The following is a 17221-nucleotide window of genomic DNA, read 5'->3' as shown; positions in this document are numbered from 1 at the left end:
TTCCTCAGAAATTTTCTTCTTATATGTTTCCATTTATAGATCTTCAATTTCGTGCCATTTTAAAGGCCAAAACTTTCCTTTCCAAAGAAAACACTGTTTCAGAGGTAAATATGATTTCTGTTGTGCTTTAAAAGAAGTAGCTCCTTTAAAACTTGCTCTGGGCCAGACGCGGTGGCTCACGCCTGTAATCCTAGTACTTTGGAAGGTCAAGGTAGTTGGATCACCTGAGCCCAGAAGTTCAAGACCAGCCTGAGCAGCAAAGGGAGACCCCGTCTCCATAAAAAATACAAAAATCAGCCAGGTGTGGTGGTGTATCCCTGTAGTCCCAGCTACTCTGGGGTCTGAAGTGGGAGGCTCACCTGAGCCCGGTTGGAGGTCAGGGATTGAGGCTGCAGTGAGCCACGATTGTGCCACTGTACTCTAGCCTTGGTGACAAAGCGAGACCCTGTCTCAGAATAAAAACAAAAATAAAAATCCTTGCTCTGTTCTGATGGCTAAAGGCTGTGTAAAAAGTTTAAGAATATTTCCAATGCAATTATATTTGTAGTCGAGCAAACAAGTACTTCTGTAAATGTTGGCAGTCCTTTTATGAAATGCTTTGAGTACTTGCTCAAACGATGATGATATATTGGAAATGCAAATGTTAACTGCTTGGGGCAGAATTAGAGTCAGGAGTAGGAGTTTGGAATCATAACTTCCCAATTCTTTCTTTAATTTTTAGCTAGACCTGCTTCTTTCCACATTAGGCATGATGAGTTTAGGCTCAATGAAATGGGAATAGTTTGTTTCTTTCTGAGTTTCTGTGCCACCCAATCAAATATTTACTGACATGAATTGGGACTCGAGACTGCCATCTGAAAAGATGACCAAGTTAAACAGCTAGAAGACCAAGTTAAACAGCTTGACCTAACAAAACTGGTTTTACCAGACTGGTTATATAGGTCACGTGAAGATAAAAGTATAGGTAATAGACTGTACTATAGGTCCATAGTCGTACATATGACCTGGTTATTTCTCAAAAATATATATTCTTAGGCAACGATGACCAATAAAAAATGTACAACGAGGACTTAGTATGTAAGACATGTTGTTTAGTTCATATAAAGACGAATTTAAAGGATCAAGTCTTTACATGATGAGTAGTTTACCATCTTAATTTGATATACAGTTGCTGTTACTACTAATAATTACAAAATTAATAATAAGTATACATCTTCATTTGCATAATGTTTTAAGCACTTTTTCATCTCTCATCTCATTTGATCCTCCCAACACATGTACAAGGAAGGCCCAGTTTATTTACTGCCACTTTCCAGGTGAGGAGACTGAGGTTTTGAGGAGCTGAGTTTCCGAAGTTTGTGCTGTTTGTCCAAAGCATAACTAGAACTAGACTGTAAGTTGGCTGACTCTGATCCTAGCATTTCTGAAGTGAAAACAACCATACCAATGAATTATAATTTTGCAGATCTGCAGCTTGATAACTTTACGCCAGAATAAAATTCCGTAATTCTCAGTCTTCCTCTGTCTTAAAGGAATCTTAGTGCTTATAAAGCTTATAAAGTCTAGTCTCCCAATCCATGAATAGATTCACCTCTTAGCAATTACTGTATCATTTTTAAGGATTCCAGTATTCCAGAATATCATATTTTTTATTGTAACAGCATTATTGAGATAGACTACACATGCCATACAAGTCTCCCATTTAAAGTGTACAATTCAATGGTTTTAATATATTCACAGAGATGTACAACCATCACAATCTAATTTTAGAACATCTCATCATCCCCAAAAGAAACCTGTACCCTTTAGCTGTCACTTCCTAAGGCCCCACATCACCACCAGCCCTAGGAAACCACTAATCTATTTTCTGTCTCAATGGATCTACCTATTCTGGACATTTCACGCAGATGGAATCCTGCAATATGTAGCTTTTATATTTGGATTCTTCCACTTAGCACGTTCTCCAGGTTTAACCATGCTGTAGCATGTATCAGTAGTTCATTCCTTTTTAACGCTGAATAATACTTCCTTGTATGGCTAGACCACATTTTGTTTATTCATGCATCAGTTGATAGATACCATGTTTTTAAAATATAGAAATATTGAAACCCTGATATTTTAAAACAAAGTATTTTTTCTCCTAAGAACATTGTCATTTTTATCTGAAATCTAATCTTTGGATGTGCACAGAGAATATCCTGTATTAAAATTTCAAGCTAGAGATACACTCATTTTGAAAGTATTCTCAGGACAGACTTTCCAAGGCCTCTTATTGTTGTTGAAATAGCTAGTTCTGGGTTACTTGTGTGGTCGAGCATCTTTTTCTGTTTCCTAGTCATTTATCTGTTCTTTTAGAGTCTGTTTGTGTCCTTGGTCTTCTTTCCGAGGAGTAAACTTAGAATAGGGTGTGGGCATTAAATTGGGGACATGAGAACGAAGTTGTGATGGAGGATGATGAAAGGAGAGAAATAGGTGCTGGGAGATTCTTAGGCCCAGTTTCCATTGTTTTCCCTTTCACCTGACCACTTCCTTTTCTCTGGTTTAGGTTCCTTCTGCTTCCTTCCTCCTTTTCCATCCAAGCCAGATTTCTTTTCTTAGGAGCCTACCCCTCCTATGATAATTTGTTCTACCCAGAATCTTCATTCTCAATCATCCTATCTGGAGGCACTCAATCCAGAAGGACAGAACAGCCTCATCTGAGCCTCCCCCAGGAGGAACAGCACGTTATAATATTGGGAAGAAGATGATAGCCGTATCTCCATTTTAATAGAATACTGATATTTTGGCATGACTTGAAATGCCGTTGTAGCTGGAGGACAGTTTCACCACCACTACCCATATTCAGACCAAGCCATGGATCCAGGGGCCTTATGGGTCAGCTGAAACCCAGAGGTCTGTAGCATTTGTGCTACATCTCAGTCACTGGCTCTGTGGCTGTTGCTATTGCAGACCCCTCCCAAGCCACTGTGGTTCTTCAGGATGCAAAGAAAGACACTCCCTTCCTTACCTTCCCCTCAATGTTTAAAGGCTGTTTCATGCAATAATTAGTCTGTGCAGTTTGAAATGGCAGATGAAACACACTATTTTCACTATTTTTGGAAGGTCAAAAGTAGACAAAGTCATGAGTCAATGTTCAGGGAACCCCAGCTTAGGATGAGGTGGGAGATAGGCTCACAGAAAGGAATATGGACCAAAGGGAAGCCTTGCGATTTGGAGACAGCAGGTACTGTGAAGGGTAGGAGTGAGGCTCATGCCCCAAAACAGTGACATTCATTAAAAGACTCTAATGTGGGAAAAGTCCCTCCTGCCTCCCCAGATCCACCCATTATCGAAGGACAGCACCCACACATAGCACATCCCCTCCTCCCAAGGGAGTAGAGACTTCTCTGGGGAAACTGAAGGCCCTCTGGAGGAAAAACTTCCCAATCTGGTATTTACGGGTTTCCCGTTATAAGATTCTATACCTCCTCTTGGTCACCCTAAAGCAATAATTTCCAGTTGGCAACCCTCTCCTATAAACTCCCCCATCAGTTTTTCTGGACGTCATCTTTAAATACGAACAGGCAGGCTAAGATCACCAAATGTTGGAGGTAAGTCACCGTGATGGTTACTTTTACGTGTCAACTTGGCTAGGCTATAATTAATCAATCAAACACTAATCTGGGCCTCGCTGTGAGGTTTTTGTATATATGATTAATTTCTACAATCTGTTGACTTTAAACAAAGGGGATTATCCTTGAAAACCTGGGTGGCTCATCCAATCAGTTGAAAGGTCTTAACAGCAAAACTAAAATTTCCCTGAAGGAGAAGAAATTCTGCCTCAAGTCTGAGGTGTCAACTCCTGCCTGAGAATTTCCAGCCTGCTGGCCTGCTTTATATATTTCAAACTTGCCTAGCCAGCACCCCATGATCCTGAAAATCAATTTCTTGAAATAACCACCTGCCTACTACAAAAACACCTTCTCTCTGTCTCTTCCTTTCTCCGCCGCTGTGTGTCTCACTCTGTCAATAGATTACACATGCATGTATATAATGTATATAATACACAATTTAAAAATACACAAATGTAAAGCACACACGTAAGATTCTACACATACATGTACAAAGTTTACTAGTTCTTGTTTCTCGGGTGGGACCCCAACAGACAGAAGTCACCAAATGCAAAAGGAGACCAAGACAAACAGTGAAAATGATCTGGGCCCTGCCTGCTTTGTCAATCTTAACCTCGTACACTTTGCTCCAACCACACTAGCCTTCCTGGTGTTCCTGGAACACAGAGTGCTTGTTCTTTCCTCAGAGTCCATCACCCCTGGGGCTGCCTCCCACTGCAATGGTTTACCTGGCCTGCTATCCAGATTGTATTCAGGTCTCTGATTAGGTACTATCACAGCAGAGACATGGTCCCAGTCTACTCTTTAAAACAGACATCCCCCTACTCCCATATGCTCTATCCACTGAATTTTGTTCATTCATAGCAATGACAACTTCCTTAAATAATAGTATTTATCTGTATATTTACTAGTTTTTTTCTCTGACAAGAAAAAAATACCTACAACAGGAACCTTTTACGTCTTTTTTTCCCTTCATGTCAGACGGGTAATGTGCCAATGTTGTAACAAGTTTTGAGGGAGGCACATCTCACACATGTACATGAAAACCCAATCATCACGTTTATGAACTAAAGAAGGATCTTTTTGTGTCTTGTTCACTATTGTGTCCCCATCACCTAACACAGTGCCTGGTCCTTTAAGAGTTGAAGAGATGATATATGGACGGAATGATAAATGGAAAAAAATCTCTGAAAGAAACAGACGTAGTTCAGGGAACAGTGAACTTTAAAAACAATGCTAATTGGTTACACACTGAAAGGTTCAAATCCTTATTATAATCCATAAACAATAAGGGAATACTGTGAACAAAGAACAACTGGAGAAAAAGAAAGAGAGCTTTTAGACCTGAAAAAGATTGGTGAAACTTTAAAACCTCCACAGAAGCGTCCGAAGCTACCAACACAATGTCACTGAATGCAAAGTTAGGAAGGGAAGTGCAGAGTTGACCCTCACTAGCTGGTTCGAGCCAATATCAGCACAACACTGATAGGTGCAGGTAGCTGATGTGGTAGACGCTGTAATGTGCCCTTCAGATCCTCCTTCAGGAAGGAAGGACGTATTGCCCCGTCTGTTGAGAAGGCTGGCAGATAAGTCTTTGGCTGTCAGCCTTATTCAGGGATTGCCTCAGCTGAAAAGAGCTGCCTAACCAAGGTCACAGCCCCTTCCAAAGGCATCCCACATTAAATGACTGAACGACTTGGGGTATCAGGGGCTACTTCCCTGGTCCCAAATGGGGACCACACTGGCAAATTATCCAATCTTTAGAATTTCTTGTAAGGCTGTATGAGGCTTCTGTCACGAAGCCTTCTTCCTTCTCTTCCCTACTCTTCTGCATGTGTTAATCCCAGTAATGTGCCTTAATATACCTCCTGTATCTATTTTCTCTTCTAAGTCATGAATTGCAGTCATTAGATGATAGTGATCAGGAGGAGAGAGAGGAGTGAGTGTGGAAAATTTGAAGAAATAAGGGAAGGGTGAAATTGTTATTTGAGAGTGAGAAATTGAGTTTCTAGCAAAGTATAGTGGAATTGTCTCAGTGTTGAGTGAGAAAAAAGATAAGAGACAAGAAGAATAAATTCAGGAGGTCCAATATCTCACAGGAATCCAAGAGAAAAAAAGAACAGAGAAAATGGGAAAGGATAGGCTGGGCACGGTGGCTCATGCCTGTAATCCCAGCACTTTGGGAGGCCGAGGAGGGGGGATCACCTGAGGTCAGGAGTTCAAGACCAGCCTAGCCAACATGGTGAAACCCCATCTCTACAAAAATACAAAAATTAGCTGGGCATGACGGAGGGTGCCTGTAATCCCAGCTACTCGGGAGGCTGAGGCAGGAGAATTGCTTAAACCCTGGAGGTGGAGGTTGCAGTGAGCCAAGATTGTGCCATTGCACTCCAGCCTGGGTGACAGAGCAAGACTCTGTCAAAACAAAACAAAACAAAACAAACAAACAAAAAACAAAAAACACACACAAGGGAAAATTGGGAAGGATATTTCAAAGAAATAATAGAAGAAATAGAAAAAAAGTTTTCCGGAACTGAAGAACAAGAATATTTGTATTAAAAGAGCCTATCAAATGCAAAATGAGATTATTCAGAAATAACTACACTGATAGACAGCCTTATGAATTTTAAAGTATACCACAGACATGATAGAGAACTTAAATATTTATAGATGGAAAGAAGTAAATATCTTACAAAGGATCAATAGGCACAGAGAAAGCTTTCAATAACTTCCAACATCCCTTCATGATAAAACCCCTCAACAGACTAGGTATCAAAAAAATACATCAAAATAATAAGAGCCATTCATGACAAACCCACAGTAAACATCATATTGAATGGGCGAAATGTGGAACTATTCATCTTGAGAACCAGAACAAGATAAGGATGCCCTCTCTCCACTCCTATTCAACATAGTACTGGAAGTCCTAGCCAGAGAGATCAGGCAAGAGAAAGATGCCTCCACGTATGAAAAGAAGTCACACAATCTCTTTTCCTTGATGATATGAATCTATACTTAGAAAATTTTAAAGATGCTGCCAAAAGGCTCCTAGAAATGATAAACAACTTAAGTAAAGTTGCAGGATACAAAATTAATGTACAAAAATCAGTACTATTTCTATGTATCCACAACATCCAGGCTGAGAGTGAAATCAAGAACACAGTCCCCAAAATGTAACAAATCACCACTAAAGAACTTACTCATGTAACCAAACACCACCCGTTCCCCAATAACCTGTGGAAATGAAAAATTAAACAAAAATAAAGAACACAATCCCACTTACAATAGCCACAAAGAAAATGAAATACCTAGAAATACACCTAACCAAGGTGAAAAGTCTCTACAAGGAGAACTACAAAACACTGCTGAAAGAAATCAGGAATGACACAAATAAATGGAAAAACATTCCATGTTCACGGATTGGAAAAATCAATATCATAAAAATGGCCATACTGCCCAAAGCAATTTACAGATTCAGTGCTATTCCTATCAAACTGCTAATCACATTCTTCACAGACTTAGAAAGAAAAACTATTCTAAAATTCACATGGAACCAAAAAAGAGCCCAAATAACTAAAGCAATCCAAAGCAAAAAGAACAAAGATGGAGGCATCACACTACCCAACTTCAAACTATACTATAAAGCCACAGTAAACAAAACAGCTTGGGTGGCTGGGCACAGTGGCTCACACCTGTAATCCCAGCACTTTGGGAGGCTGAGGTGGGCAGATCACTTGAGGTCAGGAGTTTGAGACCAGCCTGGCCAACATGGTGAAACCCCATCTCTACTAAAACATACAAAAATCAGCTGGGTGTCATGGCGGGCACCTGTAATTCCAGCTACTGAGGAGGCTGAGGCAGGAGAATTGCTTGAATCCAGGGGCAGAGGTTGCAGTGAACTGAGATCATGCCATTGCACTCCAGCCTGGGTGACAGAGTGAGACTCAGTCTCAAAAACAAAGAAATAAAGACAGCTTGGTAGTGGTACAAAAACAGATACATAGACCAAAGGAACAGAATAGAGAGCTCAGAAATAAAGCTGCACAGCTACAACCATCTAATCTTTGACAAGGCCAACCAAAACAAGCAATGGGTAAACAATTCCATATTCAGTAAATGGTGCTGAGATAACTGGCTAGCCATACGCAGAAGACTGAAGCTGGACCCCTACCTTTCTCCATATGCAACAATTAACTAAAAATGGATTAAAGATTTTAATGTAAGATCTCAAACTATAGAAATCCTGGAAGAAAACCTAGGAAATACTCTTTTTGACATTGGCCTTGGAAAGAATTTTTGTCTGAGTCCCTAAAAGCAATTGCAACAAAACCAAAAATAGATAAGTGGGACCTCATTAAACTAAAGAGCTTCTGTACAGTAAAAGAAACTACCAGCAGAGCAAACAGACAACCTACAGAATGGGAGAAGATATTTGTAAACTATGTATCTGACAAAGGCCTAATATTCAAAATCTATAGGGAACTTAAATAAATTAACAAGTAAAAACCAAATAACACCATTAAAAAGTGGGCAAATGACATGAACAGACACTTTTTGAAAGAAGACATACAAGTGGCCAACAAATATATGAAACAATACTTAGCATCACTAATCATCAGAGAAAGGGAAATCAAAACCACAATGAGATACCATCTCACACCAGTCAGAATGGTTATTACTAAAAAATCAAAAAACAACAGATGCTGGCTGGCAAGGCAGCAGAGAAAAGCAAACACTTATACATTGTTGGTGGAAATGTAAATTAGTCCAGCTGCTGTAAAAAGTAGCCTGGAGATTTAAACTTAAAACAAATCTACCACTGGACACAGAAATCCCATTACTGGGTATGCACCCAAAAGAAATTATTCTACCAAAAAGACACATGCATTTGTATGTTCATCACTGCAGTGTTCACAGTAGCAAAGACATGGAATCAACCCAGGTTCCCATCAATGGTAAATGGGATAAAGAAAATGTACCACTCCTATTCAACATAGTGTTGGAAGTTCTGGCCAGGGCAATCAGGCAAGAGAAATAAATAAAGGGTATTCGATTAGGAAAAGAGGAAGTCAAATTGTCCCTGTTTGCAGATGACATGATTGTATATTTAGAAAACCCCATCATCTCAGCCCAAAATCTCCTTAAGCTGATAAGCAACTTCAGCAAAGTCTCAGGATACAAAATCAATGTGCAAAAGTCAGTAGCATTCTTATACACCAATAACAGACAAACAGAGAGCCAAATCATGAGTGAACTCCCATTCACAATAGCTTCAAAGAGAATAAAATACCTAGGAATCCAACTTACAAAGGATGTGAAGGACCTCTTCAAGGAGAACTACAAACCACTGCTCAATGAAATAAAAGAGGACACAAACAAATGGAAGAACATCCCATGCTCACGGATAGGAAGAATCAATATCGTGAAAATGGCCATACTGCCCAAGGTAATTTATAGATTCAATGCCATCCCCATTAAGCTACCAATGACTTTCTTCACAGAATTGGAAAAAACTACTTTAAAGTTCATATGGAACCAAAAAAGAGCCCGCATTGCCAAGACAATCCTAAGCCAAAAGAACGAAGCTGGAGGCATCACGCTGACTTCAAACTATACTACAAGGCTACAGTAACCAAAACAGCATGGTACTGGTACCAAAACAGAGATATAGACCAATGGAACAGAACAGAGTCCTCAGAAATAATACCACACATCTACAACCATCTGATCTTTGACAAAACTGACAAAAACAAGAAATGGGGAAAGGATTCCCATTTAATAAATGGTGCTGGGAAAACTGGCTAGCCATAAGTAGAAAGCTGAAACTGGATCCCTTCCTTACACCTTATACGAAAATTAATTCAAGATGGATTAGAGACTTACATGTTAGACCTAAAACCATAAAAACCCCAGAAGAAAACCTAGGCAATACCATTCAGGACACAGGCATGGGCAAGGACTTCATGTCTAAAACACCAAAAGCAATGGCAATAAAAGCCAAAATTGACAAATGGGATCTAATTAAACTAAAGAGCTTCTGCACAGTAAAAGAAATTACCATCAGAGTGAACAGGCAACCTACAGAATGGGAGAAAATGTTTGCAATCTACTCATCCGACAAAGGGCTAATATCCAGAACCTACAAAGAACTCAAACAAACTTGCAAGAAAAAAAAAAAAAACCCATCAAAAAGTGGGCAAAGGATATGAACAGACACTTCTCAAAAGAAGACATTTATGCAGCCAACAGACACATGAAAAAATGCTCATCATCACTCGCCATCAGAGAAATGCAAATCAAAACCACAATGAGATGCCATCTCACACCAGTTAGAATGGCGATCATTAAAAAGTCAGGAAACAACAGGTGCTGGAGAGGATGTGGAGAAATAGGAACACTTTTACACTGTTGGTGGGACTGTAAACTAGTTCAACCATTGTGGAAGACAGTGTGGCGATTCCTCAAGGATCTAGAACTAGAAATACCATTTGACCCAGCCATCACATTACTGGGTACATACCCAAAGGATTATAAATCATGCTGCTATAAAGACACATGCACACATATGTTTATTGCAGCACTATTCACAATAGCAAAGACTTGGAACCAACCTAAATGTCCATCAGTGATAGACTGGATTAAGAAAATGTGGCACATATACACCATGGAATACTAAGAAGCCATAAAAAAGGATGAGTTCATGTCCTTTGTAGGGATATGGATGCAGCTGGAAACCATCACTCTCAGCAAACTATCGCAAGAACAGAAAACCAAACACCACACATGTTCTCATTCATAGGTGGGAATTGAACAATGAGAACACTGGGACACAGGAAGGGGAACATCACACACGTGGGGTGGGGAGAGGGGGGAGGGATAGCATTAGGAGATATACCTAATGTAAATGACGAGTTAATGCGTGCAGCACACCAACATGGCACATGTATACATACATAACAAACCTGCACGTTGTGCACATGTACCCTAGAACTTAAAGTATAACAATAAAAATAAAAAATAAAAGTAAAAAAAAAAAAGAAAGAAAAGAAAATGTGCTACATATACTCTATGGAATACTAGGCAGCCATAAAAAAGGAATGAAATCGTTCTTTGCAGCAACATACATGGAGCTGGAGGCCATAATTCTAAGCAAGTTAGTGCAGGAACAGAAAACCAAGTACCACATGTTCTCATTTATAAATGGGAGCTAAGCATTGAGCACACATGGACATTAATATGGGAACAATAGATATTGTGGACTACTAGAGGGTGCAAGGAGGTGGGGAGGATTAAAAAAAAAAACACTTATTGGGCACTATGCTCACTACCAGGGTGACAGGATCTGTACTTTAAACCTCAGCATCATGTAATATTCCCATATAACAAATCTGCATATTTACCTCCTTATCTAAAATTAAAGTTGAAAAAAAAAATGAAAGAAAATGACATTGAACTTCTCAATAGCAACAGTGGATTCTACAAACTAATGGAAAAATAAATACAAAATCGGGGAGAAAAGGTTTTTCAGCTTGGAATTTTATACTGCGTCAGACTCTCAAACAAAAATGAAGGCTGTCAAAGACATTTTCAGACATAATAATAATTATTATGAATAAAACTTTATAACCCATATAAAGAAGTTAGTAGAGAATGTATTCCCCCCAAAATATGATGAAGTAAATCAACGAAGAGCAAGACAATGAATCTAGGAAACAACGATCCGATATAGGAGCACAGACAAAGGGAATTTCAGAAAGAGATTTTCAGCTAGCCTGGAGAGCAACCAGCTCAGATGAAAAAATGAGGACACAGGGCTCTGGGAGGGAGCTGCTCCCATCCCTTTCTACCTCTTTCTCACCAAGTTTGGTGAGTTTTCATTAGGACCTTTTTGGGCCCCTCAAGAAACTTCCAAGAACCTTGCTTATCAGAGAGAAAAAGGATTGGAGTTTCCAACCCTTTCATTCTGAGAAGACCTCTAGGTTCTTCACATACACAGTCCCACTTCTTCCCCAGAAACTTTCTACCTCCACAAATAAATACTATAGAGCAAGAATAAAATGTGGTTTTGCCTCACTAGAGACCCTGCTTTAAAAAATGTGAGAAACATCACCATATTCTTTTGGAAGATTGCCCTGAAGACCTCCGATTTTTCTTTGCTCCCCAAGTCTACATCCCCCCGGCTACCTTCTGGGGATCAAGGTAGTTCTTGGTCTGGAAAATTCGCGTGCTTAAAAAGAATTGGACACAAATAATGGAATGATCTTTTACCCACTGAAAATAAATAATCTGCTGTCCAAATTTATAAGCCAATCATAGGCAAGTTCACAAGGCAATTTCTCAAGTCCTAATCACTATAGGGCTCAGAGACTGAGGCCCATAGATTCCATAGGAACCACACCAAGGTGCAGCCATCCCATGAAGCCCAGATGCACATCAGATTTGTTATACCAATAATTCCAGGTTTACAGTGGTGAGGTTTTAATCCAGAGTTGAGAAATTCCCACCTGCCTTTACTTGGGAATCCTAATTATTTTAGAAGAACCCGAACAGTTGACAAAGAACTGTCAGAGAAACCCAAAGCAGGTTATTGCAGTCTGTATGGATGGATACACCTTTACAAGAACTGCACTGTGTCCCGCAACTCATTGGTCTTAGAAATGAGGGATTCTAGGGAAAAGGGGAAACAACACAAGAATGAAAATGACTGGCTATGGGGGATCCTATCTATAAAAATAGACTGACCCACTCATTGCCCCAATCCATTTCTTATATTAGTCTAAGGTAAAGAAATCCTTACCACAAATGTTTGTTCTTAAGACGGTCGCAGCTTATTCTGTTTCCTCGGCCAAAAGAATGCACAATACTCTCTGCCTGCTCCAAGAACAAAAGCCTTCTTGCTCTTAACATGAAAAAAAGTTTCAAAGCCAATCTGATGTCAGCAACTAAAAGTGTAGAGAAGCCTTGACTTGAAGTAGAACCGAGAAACAAAATTATAAATCATACACTGTATCACAGTAGAGGAAGGAGACCTAATTTTTTTTTATTTACAAGGACAAATCTGGAGAAACAGAACGCCCACTCAAGAGTTAGCCCGACAGTTTGAAAACAAAATACTTTTGCACAAAATGCAGAAGAAGCTGGGCATGTCTTTTTTTTTTTTGTACATGACAAATAAAAATTATATGATGTACAATATGATTTCTGATGTATGTATACATCCTGGAATGGCTAAATCAGGCTAATTAATACTTTCTTTACCTCACATATGTATCCTTTTTCTGGTGGGAACATGTAAAATCTACTCCCTTAGCAGTTTTCAAGTATACAATATATTGTTATTAACTATAGTTATCATGATGTACAATAGATCTCTTGGCAGGGTGCAGCGGCTCACACCTGTAATCCCAGCACTTTGGGAGGCTGAGGTAGGTGGATCACTTGAGGTCAGGAGTTTGAGACCAGCCTGGCCAACATGGTGAAACCTCATCTCTACTAAAAATACAAAAATTAGCTGGGCGTGATGGCAGACACCTGTAATCCCACCTACTCAGGAGGCTGAGGCAGGAGAATCGCTTGAACCCGAGGGGCAGAGGTTGCAGTGAGCTGAGATCACACCACTGCATTCCAGCCTGGGCAATAAAGTGAGACTCCGTCTCAAAAAACATATACAAATAAAAATATGAAAAAATTTAAAAAAATAAAAAAACAGATCTCTTGAACTTTGTCCTCCTGTCTACGTGTAATGATGTATCCCTTGATCAACATCTCCCAAAACCCTGCCCCATCCTCTGGAAACCACCATTCTACTTTCTGCTTCTATGAGTTTGACGTTTTAAGATTCACCATAGGAGTGAGATCATGTAATATTTTTCTTTCTGTGTCTGGATTATTTCACTTAGCGTAGCGTCCTCTAGGTTCATCCGTACTGTCACAAGTGACAGAATTTCATTCTTTTTTAAAGGCTGAATAGCATTCCTGTGTGTGTGTGTGTAGTGTATATATATACACACACACCATATTTTCTTGAGGTTGCTTCCATATCTTGGCGATTGTGAATAGTGCTGTAATGAACATGGGAGTGTAGATATGTCTTTGACAGACTGATTTCATTTTCTTTGGACATATACCCAGTAGTGGCATTGCTGGATCATATGGTAATTGATCATATAACCATAAATGCCTGGATTTTTTCTGGGCCAAAACATCCATACTGTTTTCCATAATGGCTGTACTAATTTACATTCCCACCAGCAAAGGCTCCCTTTTCTCCACATCCTCACAAGCACTTGTTATCTTATGTTTTTGATAACTGCTACCCTAACAGGTACAAAGTGTTCTCTAAATGTGGTTTTAATTTGCATTTTTGTGATGATTAGTGATATTGAACATTTTGTCATATACTGGTTGGCCATTTGTATGTCTTCTTTTTAAGAAATGTCTACTCAGGTTCTTTGACCATTTCTAATTGGGTTATTTACTACTTCTTTTTGCTATTGAGTTCTTTATATATCTTGGGTATTAATCACTTATCAGATGTATGGTCTGTAAGTATTTTTCTCATTCCTAGGTTGTCTTTTGACTCAGTTGTTTCCTTTGATGTACAGAAAACTTTTTAGTTTAATGCTATCCCATTTGTCTATATTTCCTTTTGTTGTCTGTGCTTTTGGGGTCATATCCAAAACATCTCTGCCTAATGTCAAGAAACGTTTCTTCTATGTTATTTATTTATTGTGAATGGACACATAGCAAATACACACACACACACACACACACACACACATCCTGGAATGGCTAAATCATATATACATATCAATCATATATATGTATATATACGTATATATATGTATACATATGTGTATGTATATGGAGTGCAGTGTGATGTTTTAATACATGTATACATTGTAAAATGATGAAATCAGGGTAATTAGCATATCCATGACCTCATATATTTGTCATATCATTGTGTTAAGAACATTCAGTTTGAGGTCTTACCTTTAAGTCTTTAATCCATTTTGAGTTGATTTTTGCACATGGTGTGAGATGTGTCTAATTTCATTCTTTTGCATGTGTATATCCAGTTTTCCCAACACCATTTATTGACGAGGCTGTCTTTTCTCCATTGCGTGTTTTTGGCAACTTTTTTAAGATCAGTTGACCATAAATGCCTGGATTTATTTCTGGGCCAGAAGATCTTTAAGGTATGTCCCAACCTTAATATATATGTAGATAAAGGTGTGTGTGTGTGTGTGTGTGTATATATATATATCTCCAGAAAAGCTTATTAAAATACTATCATCCTTACTTGGTTCTTTTCTGTATGTTATCTATATAATTGAAAATGGTCATGCATTTAATTTATAACAAGAAAATATAACACATATTTTTTAAGGATACCAAAAATAGAAGTGATCCTTTTAAAACTTAAGTGAGATTATGTCACTCCTCTGTTCATAATATTCCAGACTTCTACTGGAATTCATAATAAAATCTAATGTCCTTATCATAGCCTACACAGCTCTACATGATCTCATCCTTCCATAACTAATTTCAACTCCTACCAATCTCCCTCCATTTTGGTCACAGTGACCTCCTGGCAGTACCTCTAATATGCCATGAAAGCTTCTATCTCAGGGTCTGGGCATTTGCTGTTCACATGGCCTGGACTCCGCTTCATCCATATATATAAATGGCTCCCTCTCTCACTTAATTCAGTTCTCTGCTCAAATGTCACCTTGTCAGAGAGAACTTCTTTTACTGCCGTATCTAAAGTAGCACCTGCTATCATTCTCGGAATATTTGCTTGGACTGCATAAACACTAAAACTTTCTGTGCAATTTAAAAGATACATTCTTCATGATTAATTGACACAGAGAAAAATACTTGTGAAATACATGACAAAATGCACATATTCTAATATTCAGAATTATAATGAGTAAAAAAGGAAAAAAGCTGAGCAACTTAATAGGACAATTGGTGAAGGAAGTGTAATTGACAAAAGAAGAAATACAAACACCCACATGTACATGGAAAATCTATTTGAACTCACAAATAAGCAAAGAAAAGCTAATATTACCAAGAGTATTTTTCCTTTAATCTGGGAGTTGGCAATTTTTTTTTTTCTGTAAACAGCTAAGATAATAGAAATGTCCCCCTTCGTGGGCCACATATAGTCTTGGTCACACATTCTTCATTACCTTTTTTTCCCTACAACCCTAAAGATGCTGACTGGGTTGCTGACCCCAGATCTACGGGGAGTGATTAAAGATGGAGAGCACTTAATGTTGCGAATGGGGAGGGTAAACTGGCTCACTGTTGTTGGGGGGCACAGATTGATATAGCTTTTCTAAAAGATAGTTTGCCATGTGCACATCTTTTGCCCCAGGAATTCCACATTTTTGATTTTACACCAAGAAGCTAATCTGGCAGGAATGGAAATATTTTTGTACAGAATACATTGCCATGTTATTCATAACAGCAGGCAGGAGGAGGAGAAGAAATTTATATAATAAACTAGGAAATAGTTAAACCATGTGCATGAAATAAATACCACACAGCTATTTAAAACAGTCATATATATCTGAATTAATTAATATAGAACAATCATGAGACTTTTTACGGTTTAAAATTATAGTGTGTATAACATAGCTCAATATATACAAATTATATATGTATATATGTTGTGTATATATACATATACTTATTCAAAAAAATATGGTTACCTCAGGGGGATTGTGATACTAAGTGACTTTTATGTTTATATTATTAGGTATTGCTTGATTTTGAGCAAGTATCATCAGTATAATCAGAAAAAAATAAAATTCTTATTGAATTTAGCAAAATCTCAGGTCAACTAAAATGGACTTTCGCCTGAAGTGCAACAGTTTTCTAAACTTATTCTTACAATATAATAATGCTAGATATTTTTCACAATTTGAACAAATAGTTTTTATGGGTTTTGTTTGCTTTCTGGTTTGCTTCTTGTACCAGAAAGACAAAGTTACTCATCAACTTGTCTTAAAAATATTCTTTTGGGAATTCTATGATTATGCATTTTAATATCTGCCACCTCTTTTCACCAACTCTCTGTCAACACTAATTGGCATCATACTGGTGTTATATTCCCAACGCAGGACACAGAGAGTGGAGGTACAAGGAAACCACCCCACTGACCACTGTACAAGAGAAGTTAGGGAGTGGAAGAGTTGAGAGGAGATGGATAATGAAAGGCATCTGAGAAAGCACTCACTCAGAAAATGCACAGGGAACTTGTGTTCCCACATCGATGTCTTTAATTTGCAGCCAAGCAATACTCAGTTACTCTATCATGCAAGCTTCCCATGTCTGAAAATGAAATTGTAAGTGGACAGAGGCATCACAGCCCTGGTGTTAGGCATAGCACTTCACTTGTACCATGTTTTACACAAAAGAACAGCTGTTATGGATCAACAGTGCAGATTTCCGTATCAACCAAAAAGGGTTTGCTAACAAAGTTACAACAGGACTTCAGATTAAAGCTGGTACATAGGAAACGGGAGTACAGTACTAAACTGTTCAAACTTGCTACACTTTTATTCATAAAGGTTTTATTTTTTATTTTGTCACTTTTTGTA

The 17221-nt window shown here is 38.5% G+C and overlaps 1 protein-coding gene and 1 non-coding gene across 4 annotated transcripts in view; both read right to left on the bottom strand.

Annotated features, from left to right (window-relative positions):
- LOC105481353 (MCF.2 cell line derived transforming sequence) overlaps positions 1-12754 on the bottom strand; it is a 113698-nt gene extending 100944 nt beyond the window's left edge. Inside the window, exon 1 of one of the 3 annotated variants that reach the window (XM_011740864.3) lies at positions 12409-12754. The gene's annotated coding sequence lies outside the window, so the exon portion shown is untranslated. The remainder of the gene's footprint in view (positions 1-12408) is intronic. The other 2 variants (XM_011740868.3, XM_011740870.2) reach the window with 2 other exon arrangements.
- Positions 4587-4690, bottom strand: LOC112426596 (small nucleolar RNA U13). Its single transcript, XR_003017974.2, has one exon. It is a non-coding gene; the product is annotated as a small nucleolar RNA U13 (small nucleolar RNA).
- Positions 12755-17221: the final 4467 nt, after the last annotated feature.

Source organism: Macaca nemestrina, chromosome X (genome assembly GCF_043159975.1).
Source record: "Macaca nemestrina isolate mMacNem1 chromosome X, mMacNem.hap1, whole genome shotgun sequence".
In the NCBI taxonomy this organism is placed as follows: Eukaryota; Metazoa; Chordata; class Mammalia; order Primates; family Cercopithecidae; genus Macaca; species Macaca nemestrina.
Note: the sequence above shows the minus strand (reverse complement) of the source record. Positions and strands in the feature narration are given on the sequence as shown.